General features: G+C 34.1%; 1 long non-coding RNA gene across 1 annotated transcript; it reads right to left on the reverse strand.

Moving 5' to 3' along the window:
• Positions 1-16,089: 16,089 nt before the first annotated feature.
• Positions 16,090-23,027, reverse strand: LOC127559483 (uncharacterized). Its single transcript, XR_007953145.1, has 2 exons — positions 22,966-23,027; positions 16,090-16,219 (listed from the first exon to the last, which is right to left on the reverse strand). It is a non-coding gene; the product is annotated as an uncharacterized LOC127559483 (long non-coding RNA).
• Between the last annotated feature and the right edge of the window lie 840 nt (positions 23,028-23,867).

A 23,867-nucleotide genomic window follows, 5' to 3' on the forward strand; every position in this document is an offset into this window, starting at 1 on the left:
GGCATCTGGAAGTAAGAAGCCAGGAGAATGATCCTAGTGGGATCAAGTTTTAAATAATATTGTTAAAGCTGGTTGTCTTTACTGAAGGTTCCAAACGCCTCATTCTTACTACCCAGAAAAACTTGCTCTCCAGATCCACAAGCTTGGAGGTACTCAAAAAACTAAATTACAGTGAGAAGAAATAGCAGAGATTAAATAAGGGAAATGGAACAAATCTTTAACTACTGGAACTACTGAGTTGAAATTGTTTTATATTGCTATAATATTGATTTGAATTAATTAAATGTTTCTTTGTTTCAATGCTATTTCTTTCATTGGTTTACTAGCACAATGTGTAACTGAATAACTAGATTTATTATTTCACTGTAATAGAGAACCAGGAAGGGAAAGGTAGGGAAAGAAAAGGAAAGGAAAAGAACAGAAAATTGTTCATATTTTTTGATTAGTTATCAATTGGGAACTGACTCTTGTTTTTATAAATTTGACTCAGTTCTTTATATGTTTGAGAAATGAGATCTTTATCAGAGAAACTTAATTTTTTTCACAGTTATTATTACTAATTGTATTTCTCTTCATCCTGTCCTCCATCCCCATTTATTCTTTTCTTTCTCTAGTTTCATCTACACAAAAATGTTTTGCTTCTAAATACTCTCTCCCCATTCTGCTTTCTGTACTATCAGTCCCTCCTCTTTTTTATCCCCTTCTCTTCCTACTTTCCTATGGGGTAAGATAGATTTCTATATTAAATTGAGTGTGTATGCTACTTCCTTTACATTCAACTAACACTGTGCTACCTGTCTATATATACTCCTTCTACTTGTTCTAAAAATAAGAACATTCTTATGAGTTACAAGTATCATCTTCTCATGTAGAAATGTAAACATTTCAACCTTATTAAGTCCCTTTTTGTTTGTTTGTTTACCTTTTTATGTTTCCCTTGTGTCTTGTACTTGAAAGTCAAATTTTCTATTCAGCTCTATATTTTCATGAAGAATGCTTGAAAACTCTATTTCACTGAATTTCCATTTTTCTCTCTAAAGTATTATACTCAGTTTTGTTGGATAGGTGATTCTTGGTTGCCCTTCAAATTATCAAATTCCAAATCTTCTGATCCTTTAATCAAGAAGTTGCTAAATCTTGTGTTATCCTGACTGTGGCTCCACAATATCTGAATTTTTTTTTCTGGTTGTTTGCAATGTTTTCTCCTTGCCTTGAGAGTGTTAGTATTTGACAATAATAATCTTAAGAGTTTTTTTGGTGGGGGATCTCTTTCAAGAGGTGATCAGTGAATTCTTTCAACTTCTATTTTGCCCTCTGGTTCTAGAAAATTAGGGCAATTTAAACTTGATAATTTCTTGAAAGATGATGTCTAGGCTCTTTTTAAAATCATGATTTTCAGGTACTCCAATGATTTTAAAATTATTTTTACTGGATCTATTTTCCAGGTTAGTTATTTTTTTCCAATGAGATATTTCACATTGTCTTCTATTTTTTCATTTTTTTGATTTTGTTTTATTGTTTCTTGATTTCTCATAAGGTCAATAGCTTCCATTTGCTCAATTCTAGTTTTTAAGAGATATTTTCTTCAGTGAGCTTTTCTACCTCTTTTTCCATTTGGCCAATTTTATTTTCTAAGGAGGTTTTATTTCTTTAGGGAATTTTTGTGTGCCTCTTTTTCTATATGACCAATTCCTCTTTTAAAGGCATTCTTCTCCCCATTGACTTCTTTTTTTTTTTTTAACCATTTTGCTCAGTCTGTTTTCTAAGATATAATTTTCTCCAGTATTTTTTTTTGTGTGTGTTTCCTTTACCAAGCTGTTGAATCATTTTTCATTTTTTTTTTACTTCACTCTCATTTCTTTCCCCAAATTTTCTTCTACCTCTCTTACTCTTCAATGAAGTGAGACCAATTCATATTTTTTTCCTAAAGGCTTTGGATGTAGGACTTTTGATTTTGTTATCTTTTTCTGAGTATATGTTTTGATCTTTCCTTGACACATAGTAACTTTCTGTGATCAGAATTTTTTGTGTTGTTTGCTCATTTTCCCATCCTATTTCTTGACTTTTACTCTTTTTAAAACAGAGTTCTGCTTCCAGGATAGAGGACAAATTTTCCCAACTTTCAAGCATTTTGTGTAGTTGTTTTTGGAAATATTTCTCTGAGTATTTCTGTTCTTTCAAGGTGGTATAATTTAAGAAGAGGTATTCACTATTCTCCTGGTCTGCTCTTTGGACTGAGAGTGACCACAAGCAGTCTTTTCTGCCCAGGAATTGTGAGGAGCATCCTAGTTCCACTGTGACCATAAGTTCTGATGTACTGGTTTGTTTTCTTGCCCTGGGACTGCCACCCAGGACCGTGATCTGGATCTGAGTATTGACAAAGCAATAAAGGCCTGACTCAGTGCTAGCAAGAAGATCCCTGTACTCTCTAGTTGTTTGACTCCCTTACTACCTATGGACTTAGAGCTCTGGAAGCACCTATTGCCACTGCTGATTCAGTGGCTCCCAAGGCTTGCTCCTGAATTTCTGGGACATGATTTTCAGACTGTGCTGGATTGGGTTCCACTTTCACCTACATGGGACAGACCTTTTTCACTGACCTTCTAAGTTGTCTTTGACTAGAAAATTCTTGATAAAGAGAGCTTTAAGATAAAGAGAGCTTTAATTGATCAAAGATGGACAGAAGCAGCTACACCCAGAGAAAGAACACTGGGAAATGAATATAAACTGCTTGCATTTTTGTTTTTCTTCCCGGGTTATTTATACCTTCTGAATTCAATTCTCCCTGTGCAACAAGAAAACTGTTCGGTTCTGCAAACATATATTGTATCTAGGATATACTATAACCCATTCAACATGTAAAGGATTGCTTGCCATCTGGGGGAAGGGGTGGAGGGAGGGAGGGGAAAAATCGGAACAGAAGTGAATGCAAGGGATAATGCTGTAAAAAAATTACCCTGGCATGCATTCTATCAATAAAAAGTCATTAAAAATAAAAAAAAAAAGAAAATTCTTTCACCCCTTCTTTTTCTGGATTCTACTGCTCCAGAAATTGTTTGATGGAATTATTTAAAGGTGTTCACAGGGGTTTTGGAAAGAGTTCGGTGAGTTGCTGACTATTCTTCAGCATATTTACTGTGTTCCTATAAATATAGGAGCATATATAAATATAGGAGCAATATAAATGCATGGCTTTGAAGGGAACAATTTTTTCCCCCTCTAGCAGAATGTAAGTTCTTTAAGGGCAAGGGTTGTTTCCATTTTTTTTTATCTTTGTGTCTCTAGCATCTAGCATGGTATTTGGTACATAGTAGATATTTAATAGATACTTGTTGATTAACTAATTGATAATACCTGCTTTGTGGAGGGGGGCAGTTATAAGGTTTAAAATGTAATATAAATAATATATAAATGCCAATTATCATTATTTTTAATATTATGACTTGTATTAGATGCTCCATGAAGTACCTTCCAACTCATAAATGCTGTGACTTTATGAACTTTGCCTTATATCATACTACGTTCAGAATTTAAGCCGATGCTTCCACTCAATTTTTAGGAAGTTCAAATAGAGGCATTAAGGAATCCTGGTTCTACTATGATAAAATAATTTTTCCTAAGATAAGAAGAGAAAAGGAAATCAAGAATAAATTGGGAAATTATTAGGTTGAACTATTACCAAGCATAGAGTGTAGAAGATTCTAGATACAAAGTAAAAGGGAAAGATTTTGCAAATGCTCAAGTTTGTCAGTGTCTTTTTCTGATAACATACCCCTGACAGATAAGATTTTATGAACAAAGTGAGCTGTCAGAGTTGAAGGGGAACTTAAATCATATCAGCATTGAGGTTTATTTTTAGGGAAAAGAAATAATGCCTTTCACAGAACAAGTGTGTGACTCAGTAGAGCAAAATGCAATCTTGAGGGTCTCTTTAGAGGTAGTGTTTCTCGTGTGTATATCAAAATAATGCACTGTGGGAGATGTGTTCAGTCAGCTGCTGAACCTTGACTGACATTGAGAGAAATCTGAAACATACAAGGTTAGGAGACCTTGTGAAAATAGCTTAAAAAAGAAATTAAAGCCATGTCTAGTTATATAAAAAATCTTCTAAGTCACTATTGATTAGAGAAATGCAAAGTAAGATAACTAAAGTATCACATCACATCTCTCAGATTGATTTACAGGAAAAGATAATGATAAATGTTGGAGGGGATGTGGGAAAAATGGGACACTAATGCATTGTTGGTGCAATGATCCAATCATTCTGGAGAGCAATTTGGAATTATGCTCAAAAAGTTATCAAACTGTGCATACCCTTTGACTCAACAGTGTTTCTGCTGGGCTTATATCTCAAAGAGATCTTAAAGGAGGGAAAGGGACCCATGTGTGCAAAAATGATTGTTGCAATTCTTTTTGTAGTGGCAAGAAACTGGAAACTGAGTAGACGCTCATCAATTGGAGAATGGCTGAATAAGTTATGGTATATGAATGTTACGGAATATTAATTTTTGATAAGAAATGATAAGCAGGCTGATTTCAGAAAAACCTGGAAAAACTTAAAAGATTGATACTAAGTGAAGCAAATAGAATTAAGAAAACATCATACATAGCAACAAGAAGATTATGTGATGACCGACTGTGATGGACTTGGCTCTTTTCAACAATGAGGTGATTTAAGGCAATTCTTTGACTTGTGATGGAGTCATTCAAATCTCAGAGAGAAGTATGGGAGACGGAATATGGATCAAAACATAGTATTTTTATTTATTGTTGTTGTTTGCTTGTTTTTTCCTCATGTTTTTTCCTTCTTAATATTATTTTTCTTGGGTAGCATGACAAATGTGGAAATATGTTTAAAAGAATTGCACATGTTTAAAGTGTACTGAATTGCTTGCTTTCTTAGGGATGGGGGAGGAAGAGAGAGAGGTAGAAAAATTTGGAATGCAAGGTTTTGCAAAGATGAATGCTAAATGCTATGTTTGCATGTCTTTGAAAAATAAGATACTATTTAGAAAGAAAGAAAGAAAGGAAGAAAGGAAGGAAGGAAGGAAGGGAGGGAGGGAGGGAGGGAGGGAGGAAGGAAGGAAGAAAGGAAGGAAGGAAGGAAAGAAGGAAGAAAGAAAGAAAGAAAGAAAGAAAAAGAAAAGGAAGAAAGGAAGGAAGGAGGGAGGGAAGGAAAGGAAGAAAGGAAGGAAAGAAGGAAGGAAGGAACTTACAAAAACACCCAAATACCAGCTGGTAGAAGCAGTTGAAGGGCTCAATGGATAGACACTGGTCTTGCAATCAGGAAGACCTGAATGTGATTGGGCCTCAGATACTTACTAGCTGGATGACCTTAGAAAAGTCATTTAGCCCTGTTTGCCTTCCTTCTTTGTATGTCCCACAGGACCATAGAGATTTGAACACAAGTGAAAAACTGAACAACAATGCCAGATAGCAGTAAACTGAATTATACAGCTACTCAGCGGCCCACAATCCATTATTCCCTTTGTCTTGAAGGTTAAAAATGAAATTCCTTTTTGAATTGCTGTAGTTGGCTGAGTTAGTGTTGCATAGTGGGTAATGAATCAACCTTAGAGTATTGGATTTGCTTTCTGCCTTTGACACATGGTGACTGTGTGACAAGGTAAGTCATTTAACCTCTTAATGCTCTGTGCAACTCTCTATGAGTGCAAGGTGAAGAGCAATTGAAGATTTGCTTTGGTAAGAGGATTTTCTTCATTTGGGAGTTCCTTAAATCAATGAAATCATAACCGAATGAGTCATTTGGTTGAATTTCCAGATTCAGTGGAATATTCTCAAAATAACATAAGAAAACAATCTATTCTGGAATATGGACCATTTTTTCTCTCTTCTTTATATGAAGATCATCCCTCAAAACTGTTTCTTTTACAGGCTTCTATTACTCATCCTATTTACTGGGGGATAGAAGCATATCAAGAAGTGTGGAGGCTGAGTCAGGGAATACTAGATAGCAGAAAATAGCTGAGTATGACTATATCTCATGTAAAAGATCACAGACATCCACATGGCAAACTGAGATTCTGTGTGTCCTCCCTGAGAGAGAACTGATCAGTAAACTTTACTGAAATAACAGGTGAGAATTTTGCAAAATGTGCTTTTTTGGTAATTTTGCAAAACTTTATATCTGGGAGTGATTGGGATCTCCAATCCCATTGTTATGGTTCCTCTTTAAAGAATACTGTGTAAGAAATATACTTCATGGTTTTCTAGGACCATTAACATTGCATTTAGTAAATTGTTGAAAACTATTACTATGTGGACGTTGTTGATTCTGTTTAACTCAGGACATGGTACTTTCCAGAATTGGAAATATGAATCCAGGTGTCAATTATACTTCAGCATATTTTCTGAGGGTAACACATATTTAACTGTGGGAACAGTATGATGTGGACTTTTGTCCTATGGAAGATTTAGAGGAAATGTGACATCTTTAGGCAGAATGAGTGCTTTAGTGGCCAAACACTGGTAGCCATCATCACTAGGTCTCAATTTTCTTATCTGTTAAATAGGAATGATCCTAATTGCACTTCTTACCCCACAGGGTTGTTAAGAAGAAATTTTTCTACAGGTTGTAAAATACTTTGTAGACTTTAAATTTTGCAAAATGCTTTACAACTCATCTCATTTAGGTAGTAGTTACTATTATTATTTCCATTTTATAGTTGAGAAAACAAAAAGACAGAAGCAAAATGATTTGTCTGGTGTCACAGTTAGTAAATGCCTGAGTCTGGATTTGAACTCAAGTCTTCTTGATTCATTTTCCTCCTCTATTAAAAATAAGATGGTTAGACTAAATGCCTCTGAAGCCCCTTTAGGTCTATACAGGGTATCCCAAAAATCTTGGTGCAGTTTTACATTTCTCCCTTTCACTCTCCCTCTTCTTCTCCTTCTTCCTCTTTCTCTCTCTCTCTCTCTCTCTCTCTCTCTCTCTCTCTCTCTCTCTCTCTCTCTCTCTCTCATTTCTTCTTATTTCTCTCTCTCTCTCTCTAGAAATCAGTGTTAATGATTCTGAATTCCTGGGTAAGAGATTGAAGCCTTTAGAGGAACAAGTGATGATTTCATGATTAATGTCAATTTAAAAGGCTTTCAGAACAGTAAAGCAAATTTAACAAGTGAGCACATAGTTAAGAAGATGATATCAGAAAGCTGGATTTGCAATATAGGACCACTGCTGAACATATATAAATATTGTGTCTGGAGATTTGCAAATAAGAACAAGAAGATTTTAAACTGAAAGTGTCTATCTATATCAGCCAGAAAGTATCTGGTGAGGCATATTAGGATTAGTAATTACCAAGTGGCAGTATTAAAGAAGGGAGACAGCCATAAAACATATCTTCAAATGTCTATATACAAATTGCAAAGCATGGATAATAAAACTATTAATTAAGACAAGAAAGTAAATTTGATATCATGGGTATTTCTAAAACAGTGATAGGACTCTTGATTGAACAATATCTTTAAAAATGTAGATCTTATTTAAAAAGAATTATAGCAGATAAAAAAAAGAGTAAAATAACATTGAAAATTAGATTACAAATGTGAGGAATGTAAGAATGGAGAGGCATGTTCTGAGAAATGATCAATGAAGTAAAAAAGAGAAATGCCATTTGCTGTAGAAATATAATACAAACCACCAAAGCAGAAGGAGAAAATAGGAGCTTGGAATCCATGAGCCACTTTATAAACCTAGAAGGGAGACATGATATAATCATGATCATAAGCCTCAACTATTTGACCATCTATTGGACCTCTTTCTGCTAAAAGCAGAGTAATTTGAGAATTCTTGATTTGATGACATTTTCATTCTTCAAACGATAGAGAAGGTAAGAGCATGAACTACTATTCTGAACTTTATTCTGAACAATAAAGACCATTGAATTGATGGAAATATACTTTGTTTCTAATTTTTGCTAACATAAAAAGTGATATAAGTGGCGATATGAATATATATGGGACGATTCTCTCTTTGACCCTTAGAATATAAACTAAGTTGTATCAGAGTCAAAGAAATGGAGTTTTCAATCTTTATCCAGAATAGTTGGAACAATTTATAGATTCAAAATCAATGTAAATAGTATTCCTTACTTTCCTATAGAAATCTATAATTAGGTCTAAGATGAAACTTTGTAGTTGTTTTATTTTGTATTTCTCTTATTACTAATGATGTGGAATATATTTTCATGTAGGTCATGATAGTTGGCAATTTAAAAATTTTTTACTATTTATATCCTTTAATCCTTGTCTATTAGAAAATAGACTTTTTTACATTTTTTTTTTATTTTAGGTAGCAAATCTTTATCACTGATATTTGATGAGAAGATTTTTTTTCCAACCAATCAATAGCTTCTCCTCTCATTGTAGCTGCATTGATTTGTTTGTGCACAAGCTTGTAAAATTTTATGTCCTTGGAATTCTTTATGCAAGTTTTTATAGACATTTTTGTTCTTATTTTTTTCATAGCCAGAAGAATGAAAGGTACCTTCTTCTGTTCTCTATATTTTAAGAATTATTTGACTTTTTATGTTTATACTGGTTGTCCACTTGAAGCTTATTTTAGTATATAGTAGAAGTTGTGATGTATGATATAGTATAAGGATGTGATGTAAGATGGAAAACTGCTTTCTGATTTTCTAATTTTTTCTGAACATGGAGTAATTGTCCTGGTAATATTGTTTTATTTTTAGGTTTATTAAACAACAGCTGTCAAATTTATCTTCCTAAAACTCATGTCTGACCATATTATCTCTCTACTCAATAAACTTCAATAGTTTTCTATCATCTCTAGAATCAAATATAAAACTTCCTGTTTAGCGTTCAGAATTGTTCATGGTCTGGTCCTCTCCCATCTTTTCAGTCTTCCTACACCGTTACTCACCTTTCTTATTCTTCAGTCCAACACAGAGCTTCTTGCTTTTTTCTCAACATAACAATCCATTTCCCAATTCCATGCATGTTCATTGGTTGTCCCCCATCCCTGAAACTTTTTTCCTCCTTTTTGATAATTTTGATAATAGCTGATAACATTTTCTATTTTTAAATTTTTTTTCACATTTTCTATATCTACACAGGAATGTTTTGAACCTATTCTATTTTCACTCTTATTTTTGTGCTTTGTGATGGTTTATAAACTGCTTCAGATGTTAAAAAATAGTTTTACTCAGAAAATTTTACTCTATTATTGAAATTTAGTGTTTATGCTTTGAGCAAGAGGCTATTTTATTACAATCTTTCTACCTTGTTCTCATTTTGTACCTTTGCCCCAAGGTTAATATGAACCCAGGACTATAATCATAGAATATGAAGGTTTCTTGTCTGGTTTTCTTTGTTTTAAAGTAAAATCTTCACATATTCTTGAAAAATCACTATTGTGATTTTGTTCTTACATATTTAAAATAAGAAAGGACACAATAAAATTACCCCAAAATTGTAAATACCAAGAAAAGATTTTTCTGAAAACTTTTCTGAATAAATGGAGCTTTAGCCCATGGCATGTGGCACATGATTCATCTCTCTCTCTCTCTCTTCCTCTCTCTCTCTCCCCCCTTCTCTCTCTCTCTCTCTCTCTCTCTCTCTCTCTCTCTCTCTCTCTCTCTGTCCCTCTGTCTCTGTCTCTAGCTCTCTATATGTGTATCAAATATATAACATAAATCCATACATCCATATGTATACTTATATAGGTATGTAACTTTTGTGTGAAATTGCAGTGTTTTAGATCTCATTGAAATATAGCAAATTATTCATTAAAAAGCTGGGCTTTTACTTTTGGGGGAATAAGCTTGTAAAGTTATGTATGTATTCATATATAGATAGATAGATATACTGACATATAGGCAAATATACTTGTATATAAATACAAAATATCATAGAAAGTCTAATGGATGCTTCTGTGTATATACATATATGAGCATAAAAAGAGAATAAAATAGGACACAAAATGCATAGAATATAGAATAACTTCTTCTTTCTGATCACGTAGGCCCCAATTTTTGGAGTCATATTTGACTCTTGCTCTCTTATCTCTTCATATCCAATCAATTGTCACATCTGATTTCCACACATGCATCTCTCCCTTTTCCCGCTCGTATGGTAGCTACCTTAGGAATTCTTCACTGCTTAGCTATACTATTTAAATAATCTTTTAATTCATGTCCTTACTTCTAGTCTTCATTCTTCTTCTAGTCTATTCTTAGAGCATCTAAATGACACAGGGGATACAGTGCCAGGCACAGAATCAGGAAGACTCATCTCTGTAAGTTCAAATCTGACTTCAGACACTTACTAGTTGTGAACCTGGGTAAATCACTTAAACTTTGCCTCAGTTTCCTCATTTTTCAAATGAGCTAGAGAAAGAAATGGCAAGCCACTCCAGTGTCTTTGTCAAGAAAACCATAAATGGGATCATGAAAAGGAGAACGTGACTGAAAAACTAGTGAACAAAGTCTATTCTTTAAATTATTGTTTCTAAGCCATAAATATGACCATGTTATTCACTTTTATATTTTACTATATTATCTGAAAACTGAAAGCTTGTTCTGAATGTCATTTATCATTACATTATATTGTTAGTTACGTAATGGATCACATTCAGGAATGAATTTACAAATTCACAATTTGACATAAAATTTTAAAATCATCTTCTAAAGCTGAGCTTTACTTCTTTAGATCACAAGATGCAAACAAAATTTTAATATAACATTCATAGTTCAAAGACCATAAAAATTGATGGGCCCATAAAACAACTGCCAACATCTGTTTACTTATCATTAATGGCAAGGACGTTCAACAGATTCAGATCTGTTTTGGAATATCAGATGCATTCAATACTTCTAAACTCAGAGATGTCGGTAATTCAACCTTTGAATAGTATGCCATGTGGTAAAGTGGTCTTTAGGAACTTTTCCCAGCCTATACTACCTTTATTATTATAGAGCTCTAAGAATTCCTGTAACTGTTACACCTGAAATATCTATTTGCCCTTTCTAAAAGCATAAATAATAATGAACCACAACCATAATAGCAATATATATAGCCTTGTACTAAACTGGTTTGTCTTCTCTTTCTCACATGGTATTGTATTCATTAATGCAGGGATAATTTATTTATTTTTGGAAGGAGAATATACAGAAATTTTGATTCTAATATGAGTTTTCAGTATTGTTGTTTGTCCTTCACCCTTGAAAAGGACCATGGCATCAAAGAATAATGTCATGACGTGAAGGTGAATTGGATTTTAATGAGAGAGCTCATCAGTGTTACTAACCTCACTTTCCCCTCCAGAGCCATCTGAGTCCACTCACAAAATATAGATCAGGATGACTGGATATGGACTGGATGTGCATAACTAAGATGCTACTCTATTTTCTTTATATTAGACAGTTTCTCATTTTGGCAGCACCTATATTCCTATATGTAGCATTTTTAAAAATGGATCTATGAGGTGATATTTTACTGCCTTAGTCTATTTAGACATTAGTGGAATTGTCCAATGAGCAAGTAAAGGAAATGAGAGGAAAAGATATGTAGGTCTTCAAGAAGAAACACTGAAGGAACAAAACAGCAGAACATGAAGTGGCAAAAAGAGAACAAAACAAGACAGTTGTAGTACTGTTTTTTGGTTCAACTTTGTATTTTTTCTTTAGTTTTTATCTTCTTTTTTTTTTATGTTTCATACTCATTTTATTTTTCTTCCTTTTTCTATTATATTCCTTTTTCTTTTTTTTTTTTTTTTTTGGTGGCTCCCATTCCTTATTCAGCAATGAGATTTCATCATTTTAACAATGCTGAGAGTAATATTCCCAAGGCGCTATGCCTTTTTCTTTTTTTTTTTCTTCTCTCTTTTTTTATTATAACTTTTTATTTACAAGTTATATGAATAGGTAATTTTACAGCATTGACAATTGCCAAACCCTTTGTTCCAATTTTTCCCCTCTTTCCCCTCCCTCCCCCAGATGTATGCCTTTTTCTTAAAGTGCATCATTGATTATGTGACTTGGTCTAATTTAAATCCACAAATAAAACACTAATATCCAAAGAAGCAAAGTACAGAATGTGGCCTGCAGTACATTTGGTTTCTTGGTGTTTTGTATAATGATAATCTTTTAATTCATGTCCTTACTTCTAGTCTTTACTCTTCTTCTAGTCTATTCAAATTAAATGAGATAACATATTTAAAGTATTTTTGCAAACCTTAAAGTAAAATATAAAAGTGAATAACATGGTCATATTTATGGCTTAGAAACAATAATTTAAAGAATAGACTTTGTTCACTAGTTTTTCAGTCACGTTCTTTTCATGATCCCATTTGTGGTTTTCTTGACAAAGACATTGGAGTGGCTTGCCATTTCTTTCTCCAGCTCATTTGAAAAATGAGGAAACTGAGGCAAAGTTTAAGTGATTTACTCAGGTTCACAACTAGTAAGTGAGAGAAGTCAGATTTGAACTTACAGAGATGAGTCTTCCTGATTCTGTGCCTGGCACTGTATCCCCTGTGCCACTTAGATGCTCTAAGAATAGACGAGAAGAAGAGTGAAGACTAGAACTAAGGGCATGAATTAAAAGATTATTTAAATAGTATAGATAAGCAGTGAAGAATTCCTAAGATAGCTACCATATGAGCGGGAAAAGGGAGAAATGCATGTGTGGAAATCAGATGTGACAATTGATTGGATATGAAGAGATAAGAGAGCAAGAGTCAAATATGACTCCAAAAATTGAGGTCTACGTGATCAGAAAGAAGTTGTTCTATATTCTATGCATTTTGTGTCCTATTTTATTCTCTTTTTATGCTCTTATATGTATACATACAGACGCATCCATTAGACTTTCTATGATATTTTGTATTTATATACAAGTATATTTGCCTATATGTTAGTATCTCTATCTATCTATATATGAATACATACATAACTTTACAAGCTTATTCCCCCAAAAGTAAAAGCCCGTCTTTTTAATGAATAATTTGCTATATTTCAATGAGATCTAAAACACTGCAATCTCACACAAAAGTTACATACCTATATAAGTATACATATGGATGTATGGATTTATGTTATATATGTGATACACACATAGAGAGCTAGAGACAGAGAGAGAGAGAGTGAGAGAGATGGATCATGTGTCACATGCCATGGGCTAAAGCTCCATTTATTCAGAAAAGTTTTCAGAAAAATCTTTTCTTGGTATTTACAATTTTGGGGTAATTTTATTGTGTCCTTTCTTATTTTAAACATAAGAACAAAATCACAATAGTGATTTTTCAAGAATATGTGAAGATTTTACTTTACAACAAAGAAAACCAGACAAGAAACCTTCATATTCTATGATTATAGTCCTGGGTTCATACTAACCTTGGGGCAAAGGTACAAAATGAGAACAAGGTAGAAAGATTGTAATAAAATAGCCTCTTGCTCAAAGCGTAAACACTAAATTTCAATAACGGAGTAAAATTTTCTGAGTAAAACTATTTTTTAACATCTGAAGCAGTTTATAAACCATCACAAAGCACAAAAATAAGAGTGAAAATAGAATAGGTTCAAAACATTCCTGTGTAGATATAGAAAATGTGAAAAAAATTTAAAAATAGAAAATGTTATCAGCTATTATCAAAATGTTCACAAATCTTAGAAATGGAGAATTTGACATTTTCTATTTATTTAGCAAAATGAAATACAAACAAAAATCCAAACTCCAAAATCTTGTTTTTATTAGGTATATTTAGTTTATTTCAAGAATAATTTTCTCCAAGATTTTTCTAAAAGCAATGGGATTTCTACTGTAAGAAGATAGAGATTATTATAAGCTGCATCAAGTTCCCCACTAGTACATAAGAAAAGTGACATTTAAAAAAACAACTTGGGGTACTCTCTAGATCAGAATTCTCTTCTTGATGCTGTTGTGATAGTCATCACAATATCAAGCCTTTTATAATGATTATTATGTGATCTCAGAATTAGTTCCTCAGATCTACCAAGAGGCACAGAAGGCTTATTGGTAAAATAAATTGTTTTAAGAGTTGATTTTGGCAAGTCTTAATAAGAAAAAAAAAAAAAAGCCAGATTCACCCTGCTCTTGAATTCTACTAAATGTTAAAGAAATTTTCAATTTTAAGCATTCGATACACTGTTTAAAAAAAAAAGAAAAACAAGATGGTTTGAGAAACCATCAAAGAAACAAAAATTAAATACTATTACTTTAGGGGACATCCCAAGAGTAAATGATCTCAAAAATGTGTATATATATATATTTCACAAAGAAATACCCATGTCTGAGTAAAATTATTAAGAAAAATGCCTCTAATATTGAAACTGTCCTTGGAAATCCAGAATATCTTCCCCAGATCACTCTCATTGGCTCATCTTTCCCCTGTTCAGAGTTTAACCTAGGAAATCTCAGAACAATAATAATAAAAATGATAATAGTAACAATAATAATAACTAACATTTACATAACACTTATTATTGGTAAGCACTGTACTAAGTACTTTACAATTTCTATTTCATTTGATCCTCACAAAAACCTGAGGAGGTGGGAGCTATTATTATTCCCATTTTACAGATAAAGAAATTGAAGCAAATGGAGGAACAGCCCAGGGTCACACAGCTAGTAAATGTCTAAGATGGAATTTGAGGTCACATCTTCTAGATTCCAGACCCAGGTCTCTATTCCTCTAAAGATGTGGCTAAAAGATTCTTTTTTTTTAAGCTAATAGTTAACATTTAAAATGTATATTATAGCAGGATAAGAGACAATGTGGCATAGTAGATAGAGAGTTGTAACATTTATTGATTGTGCAACCAAGGGCAAGCCTCTTAAACTTCACTGCCCCAGGCAATTCTCTAAATTGCAATGCAGTTGCTGATTTGCAATGGTAGAGAGAATTGACTTACTGGAAGTTCCTTACACCAATGAAATAATAGGTTGGATCTTTAAAAAATTAGGAGAAGCTAGTGGTTTTTCTCTTATTCTTTTCTTTTCGAGAGGTTATTTCTATTATTAGAAGGGAATTATCTTGTCAAATGTGTTGGGAACCCAAAAGAGCCATTCCTCATAACTAGATAGAAAGGGAAATTAAATGAACAACTCAGTGATAATAGAGATAAATCAATGAAAGGAACCCAAATGGAATTATTGGGTTAGCAAGCTTGCAAATGGAAGATGAATAATAAAACCACCCGGAGTTTCTGAGTTGTCTTAAATGGCACAATTAAGGCTAGCTGGTTTCACACTGCCTTTTAACAAGCCAATTAATTTTAAATTACTTTTTTTTGTTGTTCCAGACTTGACAAAGTTATTTTTTTGCTACAAGAACCTTTTCTGTCCTTGTCTCCAATTTCATTTGGTTGCTGTCCAGATGATTTTTCAAAGCCAAGCTCAAAAATGAGTTGCCTGGAATTGATTTTGGGCTCAAGGTTATTGATAAATTTTATTGGCTCTGTAAAAGACCCAGTCACTTATTAGTATAAAATCCAAGTCCCAGACTCAGACATGCAAAAATGTCCTTCATTTTAAAATCATTTTTCTTTTTTATAAATGCTGCCAGCAATGAAAAAAATCAGTAAGATTCTGAACCTAGAAGTTGCTAGTCACTTCTGTAGATACCTCTCTATAGAGGTACCTAACTGGGCAAAGATTATACTGAGATCCAGATTAACATCTTTATCATTTATCCTTCCATAGGATACTTCTGCCTGCCTATCTCTGCTCCCAAGCTCTTTGTAATAATAAGAAAATAAAAATTGCTTGAATTCTGATAGAGAATGTCTCAATATAATATCCAATAAATCATACATAGTTAGAGGTTGGCTTAGATCAAGAACCCTTATAACTCTAAATACCCAAATTGGATTTCTTCATAACCAAAATCCATGTTTTGGCTCAATAAGACATAATCTTTTAAATCTCTTATTGATTTCTTTTCATTAAACATTGGTAAATTACATTTCAAGAATGTAAATGTTTTAGGAAGGAATATAATGTTATGAAATTCAGAATGACAGCTTTTTATGGGTGACCATAAAAAAAGTTCTAATACAGTTTTCTTAGAGAGGAAAGCAAATGATCAAGTTCCCTGCCCAAGCCTCATCAACCAGGCTGTGAATTTTATTGAGTGTTCACTGTGTACAGAACAATATGTCAGATTTCTTGAGATTATGAAAGAAATGAGATGTAGACTTTGTCCTCAGGCTTTTGTAATCTAAATAGAAAAAGAAAGGATAAACAAACCAATAATGTATATGAGAAAACAGAGTATGTAAATATATATTTTAATACCTAACCTCAAATATGGAAAATGCTCAATAAATGTTTACTGGAATAGAAGCAGATCAATGGGGAAGGGGAAGAAGGAGAAAAAATCCTTGCAATAAAGTTTTCTGATAAAGGTCTCATTTCTTTTTTGTTTACTTGTTGTTTCTTGTTTTGTTCTCTCTATTTTTAAAAACAGCTTTTTAATTTTCAAACTACATGCAAAGATAGTTTTCAACATTTATCTTGCAAAACCTTGTGTTCCAATTTTTCTCCCTCCCTTTACCCCACTGCTTCCCTCAGATAGCAAGTAATCCAATATATGTTAAATATATACAATTGTTCTATATATATCTCCACATTTAGCATGCTGCATAAGAAAAATCAGATCAAAAAGGGGAAAAAATGAGAAAGAAAACAAAAATCAAGCAGGCAACAACAAAAAAGGTGAAAGTACAATGTTATGATCCAAACTCAGTCTCCATAGTCCTTTCTCCAGAAAGGTTTTCTCCATCATAAGTTTATTGGAACTGGCCCAAATCACCTCAAGTTGAAAAGAGCCAAGTCCAATACCATGATTATCACATAATCTAGTTGCCATGTACAATGTTCTCTTGGTTCTACTCAATGTACTCAGCATCAGTTCATGTAAGTCTCTTCAGGCCTTTCTGAAATCATTCTGCGGATGTTTTTTTTTTTTTGTTTGTTTGTTTGTTTGTTTTGTTTTGTTTTTTTTGTTTTTTAATGGAATAATAACAATCTATTGCTTTCATATACCATAATTTATTCAGACATTCCCCAACTGATGGTCATCCACTCAGTTTCCAGTTTCTTGACACTTCAAAAAGGGCTGCCACAAACATTTTTGTACATGTGAGTCCTTTTCCCTTTTTTATGATGTCTTTGGAATACAGCCCAGTAAAAAACACTGCTGGATCAAAGAGTAGGCACAGTTTGAAAGCTCTTTGGGCATAGTTGCTCTCCAAAATAGTTGAATCAGTTCACAACTCCACCAATTATGTATTAGTGTCCCAGTTTTCCCACATCTTCTCCAACATTCATCATTATCTTTTCCTGCAATCTGACAGGTATGTAGTGGTACCTCAGAGTTGTCTTAATTTGCATTTCTCTGATCAATAGTGATCCCGAGCACCTTTTCATATGACTAAAAATGGTTTCAATTTCTTTATCTGAAAATTGTCTGTTCATATCCTTTGACCATTTATCAACTGGAGCATGGCTTGTATTTTTACAAATTTGAGTCAATTCTCTATATATTTTAGAAATGAGGCCTTTATCAGAATCCTTGGATATAAAGATTTTCTCAGTTTTCTGCTTCCCTTCTAATCTTATCTACATTGGTTTTGTTTGTACAAAACATTTTTAATTTAATATAATAAAAATAAATAATATAAAAAATAAAAAGTGGTAGAAAGGGACAGTGGGAAGGGGGCAAGATAGATTTTTGTTTGAAAAGGAAAAAAAAATTAAATAAGTAAAAATAAATGCTTGCTTATTGATTGATTGATATATCCAACACATTATGAAAGGTACCATGGCCAAATTGATGGAGAGCTAGACTTGGAATCAACAAGACCTGGAAATGTCTCTGAAATATTCTAGTTGCTTGATTGTGGATTAGTGATTTAGCCTCTCGGTGTGCTTGGGTAATTTTCTAAGATACCTATAAACCTGAGGAATGATTTTCAGAGGAAGAATTTTCCACAATGGTATTTTCCTACCCATTGAACTCATAGGTCTAAACTGAACAATAAGATCATAGATTAAAAGGATCATAACTTAGGCTGCGGCTAATATAGAAGCTGAGAAAGCTACAAGATCATAGGATTTATAAAATGAAGAGAGCATAAAATTCAAGTAATTCAACTCTAGATGCCCCCTATCACTTTTTAGTAAAAAAAGGAAATTGAGGTACAAGAAGATAAGGCCTCTCACTACAAATTCAGTACCTTTTCATTCTCCTCTACACTGCTTGCTTCCTAGTTTTATTTTAAAGGTACCTGAAAACCTCTATGGAACTTTCTCAAGGCTCCAAGGTAGGTCATCACCTTGGGATTTTGCATTTAGCAATGGTTCTTATATTTCTCCACTGAAGACTCCTAGATAACAACCAATTCCTTTCAACCCTGTTAAGGAAATGCTATTATACCAGCACTGAGGCATTCTTTCATATTGGCAACTTGTCATGACCTGAATGAAAATCTCTGTTAAAAGCACAAGAGCATCCTTGTCAGAAATGAAGAGTAGAAAGTATTACAAGACATACATTATTCATTAGAAATAAAAGTGTGAGAGACATTCAGATTAAGAACATTGTCAAATCTATTTAAGAGCTTTGAAGAAAATTCACTGAAGTGGAAACCTTAGTCAACAATTCATGTGAAAATTAATCAACTGTTAAAAAAAAACAACTTGTTTATCAGTAAATTATAAACTCAGTAATTCATACTTCAGTTGTCTTGGAACCTAATCACTCTTGGAAATATGATTAATCATCCAGTTATATTAACCAAGTATGCAAATTGAAAATAAAAGTAACCTTTGTGATGTAGTTAATTAAATTATGCTGTTTACTTTGGATTAGGCAATAATTTTAACATCTACTATTACCTCTCAATATTCATAGATTTGAGTTAGAAGAGATCTTACAGAGGATTTAGTCTAACTCCTTCATTTTACAAATGAGGAAACTGACACTCAAAAACTTGCCCATATAGCATTGTCACATAGCAAGATTAAAGCACCAAACGTATAATATCATACAAGATTTCAAGAATTACAGAAAGATTTATTACATATTTCTCCTCATGTATCTATTCACTTTTTAGTCACATTCTTACCAAGTAAGAATAACAAGTGAAGGAAATTTAATAATAAAAGATTATATTGTTGTCCAAAGATATGTTACCCAACCTTCTGCAGAATTGACCATAGACACTGTGACTAACCAATTCCAAGTGATATATTTGCACATTGTATAGTACACTGCTTTCTAAAGTGATGATATGAATCAATTTAAAATGACAACTAAATCCAATTTTACTTTATTTTATTTAAAAGATCCATGGGAAATAGGGTATTCGGGTAGGAAAATGAACTGTGGAGCTTTGAGAAAACAGCTGAAAGACTTCCAGGATGAGCATACATCAAAGCCAAAAAGTAGAAAGAATTAGAGGAAGAATAATTGGAAATTTTTGTACCTGGAGCAAGTATCACAAATAACACCTTCAGAAAATGTTTCATAAAAAACACTCTCGTGGGGGAAAGGGAGAAAAGAAAACATAATGTCCCTGAATCTGAGACATAAAGAGGCTACTTCTGGGGAGAAAGTCCACTCCTACTCCCCTAGGAATTAGCCCATCTGATAGTTTCCTATTTGAACAAATTATTCTTAATACTAAGTTGCTGAAGTCCATTTTTTTTTTTTTATCATATTTGGCTTCTGAGGAGACTGATTACTGGGACTGAAAGAGGGATACATCTCAAAGTATATACCAACACCTTTATTTTATAGAGGGGGGAACTGAGCTTCCTTCCAAAGAGGACAAAGAAAATTGCTCAAGATCCCAAGGGAAAGTTTATCTGACTCATTGACACAGAAGCTGAGAAAAGATGAAGTGGAATGGAGCTCAAATTTCAAAGGCTAATATAGGTTATTAGAATTGTAAGAGACTGAAAATTACTTTATCTAACTCCTTATCTTACAGAAGACCAGGTCTCATGACTACGAACTAGGTAGTTGTTGAAATTTAGCCTTTCATGGGCCCAAAGATATGAACTCTTCCAGAATAGTAGCCCCAAATCTCAGAGCTCAATACAAAACAGCAGAGCAGGGAGGGATTCCATTCCAAGTGCCAACTAGGTCTCTGTCTGGATTTGCCTCCTTTTAAAGGGCTAATCTTTCTTTCTGGAAGCTGATAGGAGCAAGTCTTATTACTGAGCTTCCTCTTTTCCCTAAAGGTCACTGTTGCCAGATGAGTCTTTGAAAAAAGGTCTATTGTTGCTATTGAAGAAATCAGCTCCTTGGACCAGGGTCAGATCTTCCTCCTACCCTCCAGACCCTATCCTCTTCACTCCCTTTTCCACCCCCACCCCCATTTCCTAAACTCTGAGCAGAAGTTAGAATCAAATGTCTCAGCCAGATGGGGTAGAAGTCTGATTCTTGCCCCCAAGAACCCACCTGTTACCAATTCCATCTTGTTCAACCTTCCTTAGGGAAATACAAGAGTTGTCACTGTCTTTTATATTTTTCTATTCTAGAGCAAATTTCCCTTCCTTTTCTAGGAAAAATATGTAGCCCTTCCATAGTTATTGTTCCTTGGAAAAGAATGGAAAAACCCTGGGAGAGGACCTATGGAAAGCCTCCCTTGTAACTAAAGGGGATTGGGTCTTGTGTGCTTGAATCTATCAGAAAGTAGATGGAGTTGGCAACAAAAATTATACATTATCACTGAGATGAATAGGTATCTTCTCTGTAACTTATGGTCTTAGAGACTTATCAATAGCTTTGAGAGGTTGGATGACTTGCTCAGGGTCACATGACTAGGATATATCAGAGGCACTTTAACCCGTAACTTCTTGAGTCCAAGACTCTTTCTGTGACATTACGTTAACCCTCAAGAAAGGAAGGAGGGCATTTTGGTACCAAGAATCAGCCTGAGAAAAGACACCTACTGCTGTAGAGAGGCTGGGTGCAGTTATACAGTTCAAATGAAAGTAGAATAAGTAGAGACTGGTAGATGTCCAAGATGGAGGTCACTGCCATAAACCCCTATCTGTGATTTTTCATAGTGTCCCTCCCCCTAGTTTAAGGGAATTGCTGTGCATTGGAATGGGAAGGAAGGAAGGAGAAGGAGGAAGAGGAGAAGGAGAAAGAGAAGAAAGAGGAGGAGGAGGGAAAAGAGAAGTGAAAGAAGAAGAAAGAAGAAGAAGAGGAGGAAGAAGAAGAAGAAGAGGAAGAGGAAGAAGAAGAAGAGGAAGAAGAAAAAAAGAGGAAGAGGAGGAAGAAGAAGAAGAGGGAAAGAGGGAAGGAAGGAAGGAAGGAAGGAAGGAAGGAAGGAAGGAAAGAAGGAAGGAAGGAAGGAAGGAAGGAAGGAAGCAAGCAAGGAAAGAAGGAAGGAAAGAAGGAAGGAAGGAAGGAAGGAAGGAAGGAAGGAAGGAAGGAAGGAAGAAGAAGGAAGAAAGGAAGAAGGAAGGAAGGAAGAAAGGAAGGAAGAAAGGAAGGAAGGAAGGAAGAAAGGAAGGAAGAAAGGAAGGAAGGAAGGAAGAAAGGAAAGAAAGAAGGAAGAAAGGAAAGAAGGAAGGAAGAAAGGAAGGAAAGAAGGAAGGAAGGAAGGAAGGAAGGAAAGAAGGAAGGAAGGAAGAAGGAAGAAAGGAAGGAAGGAAGGAAAGAAGGAAGAAAGAAAGGAAGAAAGGAAGAAAGGAAAGAAGGAAGGAAGGAAGAAAGGAAGAAGGAAGGAAGGAAGAAAGGAAGGAAGGAAGAAAGGAAGGAAGGAAGAAAGGAAAGAAGGAAGAAGAAGGAAGGAAGGAAGGAAGAAAGGAAGGAAAGAAGGAAAGAAGGAAGGAAGGAAGGAAGGAAGGAAGGAAGGAAGGAAGGAAGGAAGGAAGGAAGGAAGGAAGGAAGGAGAGAAGGAAGGAAGAGAAGGAGGGAAGGAGAGGGAGGGAGAAAAGAGATACAAGTAATTCTCTTGAAGAACGATTTTGAGGTTATAAAAAAGCTAAAAATGTCCTTAAGCTTAAGGCAGTTAGGTCCAGTGAATAGAAGGCTGGACTTGGAGTCGTAAAGAGCTTACTTCAGATCCAACCTCAGATACTTACTAACTCTGTGAGTTTGGGCAAATCAATTAATCAAATGTTTTGGTGTTTGCCTTCCTCAGTAACACCTATATTTGAGAGGTGCTATGAGTTTGAAATGTTATAAAATAAGCACAACACTGCAAAATGCAGTCTAGTCTAAGTATTATATAAATGATACCTATCATTATTACTATTTAATGCTTGCAGTAGTGAAAAGTTATGAGAAGTTAGGATTATACTTTACAACTGACTGCATGAATCCCTTGCCACAGTGAAAATCTTGGTCTGTGCACAAGCAAATTCAGGGAGCATAATTGAAAAGTTCAATTTAAAATAACATCTGATCGATTAAGCCACACATAATATGTAAGCTTCAGCTCTGGATACTACATTTTAATAAGGATTGACAAATCATAAGACTTCCAGAGAAAGGCCAACAAACATTATGGAGGATTGGAGGCTGTGCCATAAGAAGACTAGTTGAAGGAACTAGAAATGTTTAGGCCATATAAGGAGGGTCACAACATTCCATCCCTCTCTTCCCCTCCCTCCTTCCTTCTTTCCCTTCTTCCTTCCCTCCCTCCTTCCCTTTCTCTCTCCTTCCTTCCTTCCTTTCTTCCTTCCTTCCTTCCTTCCTTCCTTCCTTCCTTCCTTCCTTCCTTGATGATTTTGAAGCTCCAATTTGCATGGATTCTTCACAAACTCCAAAATGCTGAAGAAATGGTAGTTAATAATATATAATGACATTAGTGTTGGTGACTTGTAAAGTAGTCAGATTGACAGAAAATTTTTTAAGACCTTCTGGCCCCACACTTGCCATTTCATGCTAATTAACTATTTTGAAGAAAAAAATTATGCTTTCAATCTTGTCCCACATACCTTTAGGGGAGGAGTGTACAGCTGGTTGGACTGGATGAACTGTGCTTTAGTTTTCCCATCTGAAAAAAAGAGATATTACTAATAAATGAGTCCATCACAGCTGGAAACGGAAAATGCAATGTAAGTGCTAAAGAACTATCATAATACATTAAAAATAAAGAACTCGTTTTTATGCAAGCTAAGTAGACAAACTCAAGAACATAGAATAAAAAATTTATTGTTAATGAGCTGACCATATTTGCCTTTCTGTTTATATTTATCCGACTGAAAAGAGAGGAGTTCAGCTTATGCACTGAAGGAAATTTTCATTTCCGGAGATTCAATGCAACATTTGAGCAAATGAAATAGAATTAACTACAAATAGAATGATATAATCAGTTTTCAGTGATGGGCTGAAAGGGCAAAGAATAATGAAGAAGCAGGCTTATAAGCAGATTCCTCAATAATTTTTTCCTAGATGAATGTGAAAGAAAAGATACTTGGTCCATTTTAGGAGACAGACTGTACCTGAGGATATTTACCATTCCTTCAGTGTACAGGCATGAAGTCTGTTATCAATAAGAAAGGTTACATATCTGTACCTCTACCTAGGAAAGCAACATGATTTCAAGTTAGATTTCTTCCATGATTTGGCATTTTTATACTACCTTTCATCTGAATTGTAAAATTCAATAGTCAGAGACTGAATGAAAACATCTCTTTGAAATCAAATAAGACTGTCCATTTGTGCCATCAAGCCATACAATACCTTCCAATTACTGCAACCCAATCTTCTTATTTACGAATTTCATGGAAAGTCAAATCCATCTTTTAAGATAAAGGCTGAGAATTTGATCACTTCACAGAGATATTCCAAACCATATTTGAATCCTAGGTCCCAAGTGAAGAGATGAGTTGTATCT

This window comes from Antechinus flavipes, chromosome 4, assembly GCF_016432865.1.
Source record: "Antechinus flavipes isolate AdamAnt ecotype Samford, QLD, Australia chromosome 4, AdamAnt_v2, whole genome shotgun sequence".
In the NCBI taxonomy this organism is placed as follows: Eukaryota; Metazoa; Chordata; class Mammalia; order Dasyuromorphia; family Dasyuridae; genus Antechinus; species Antechinus flavipes.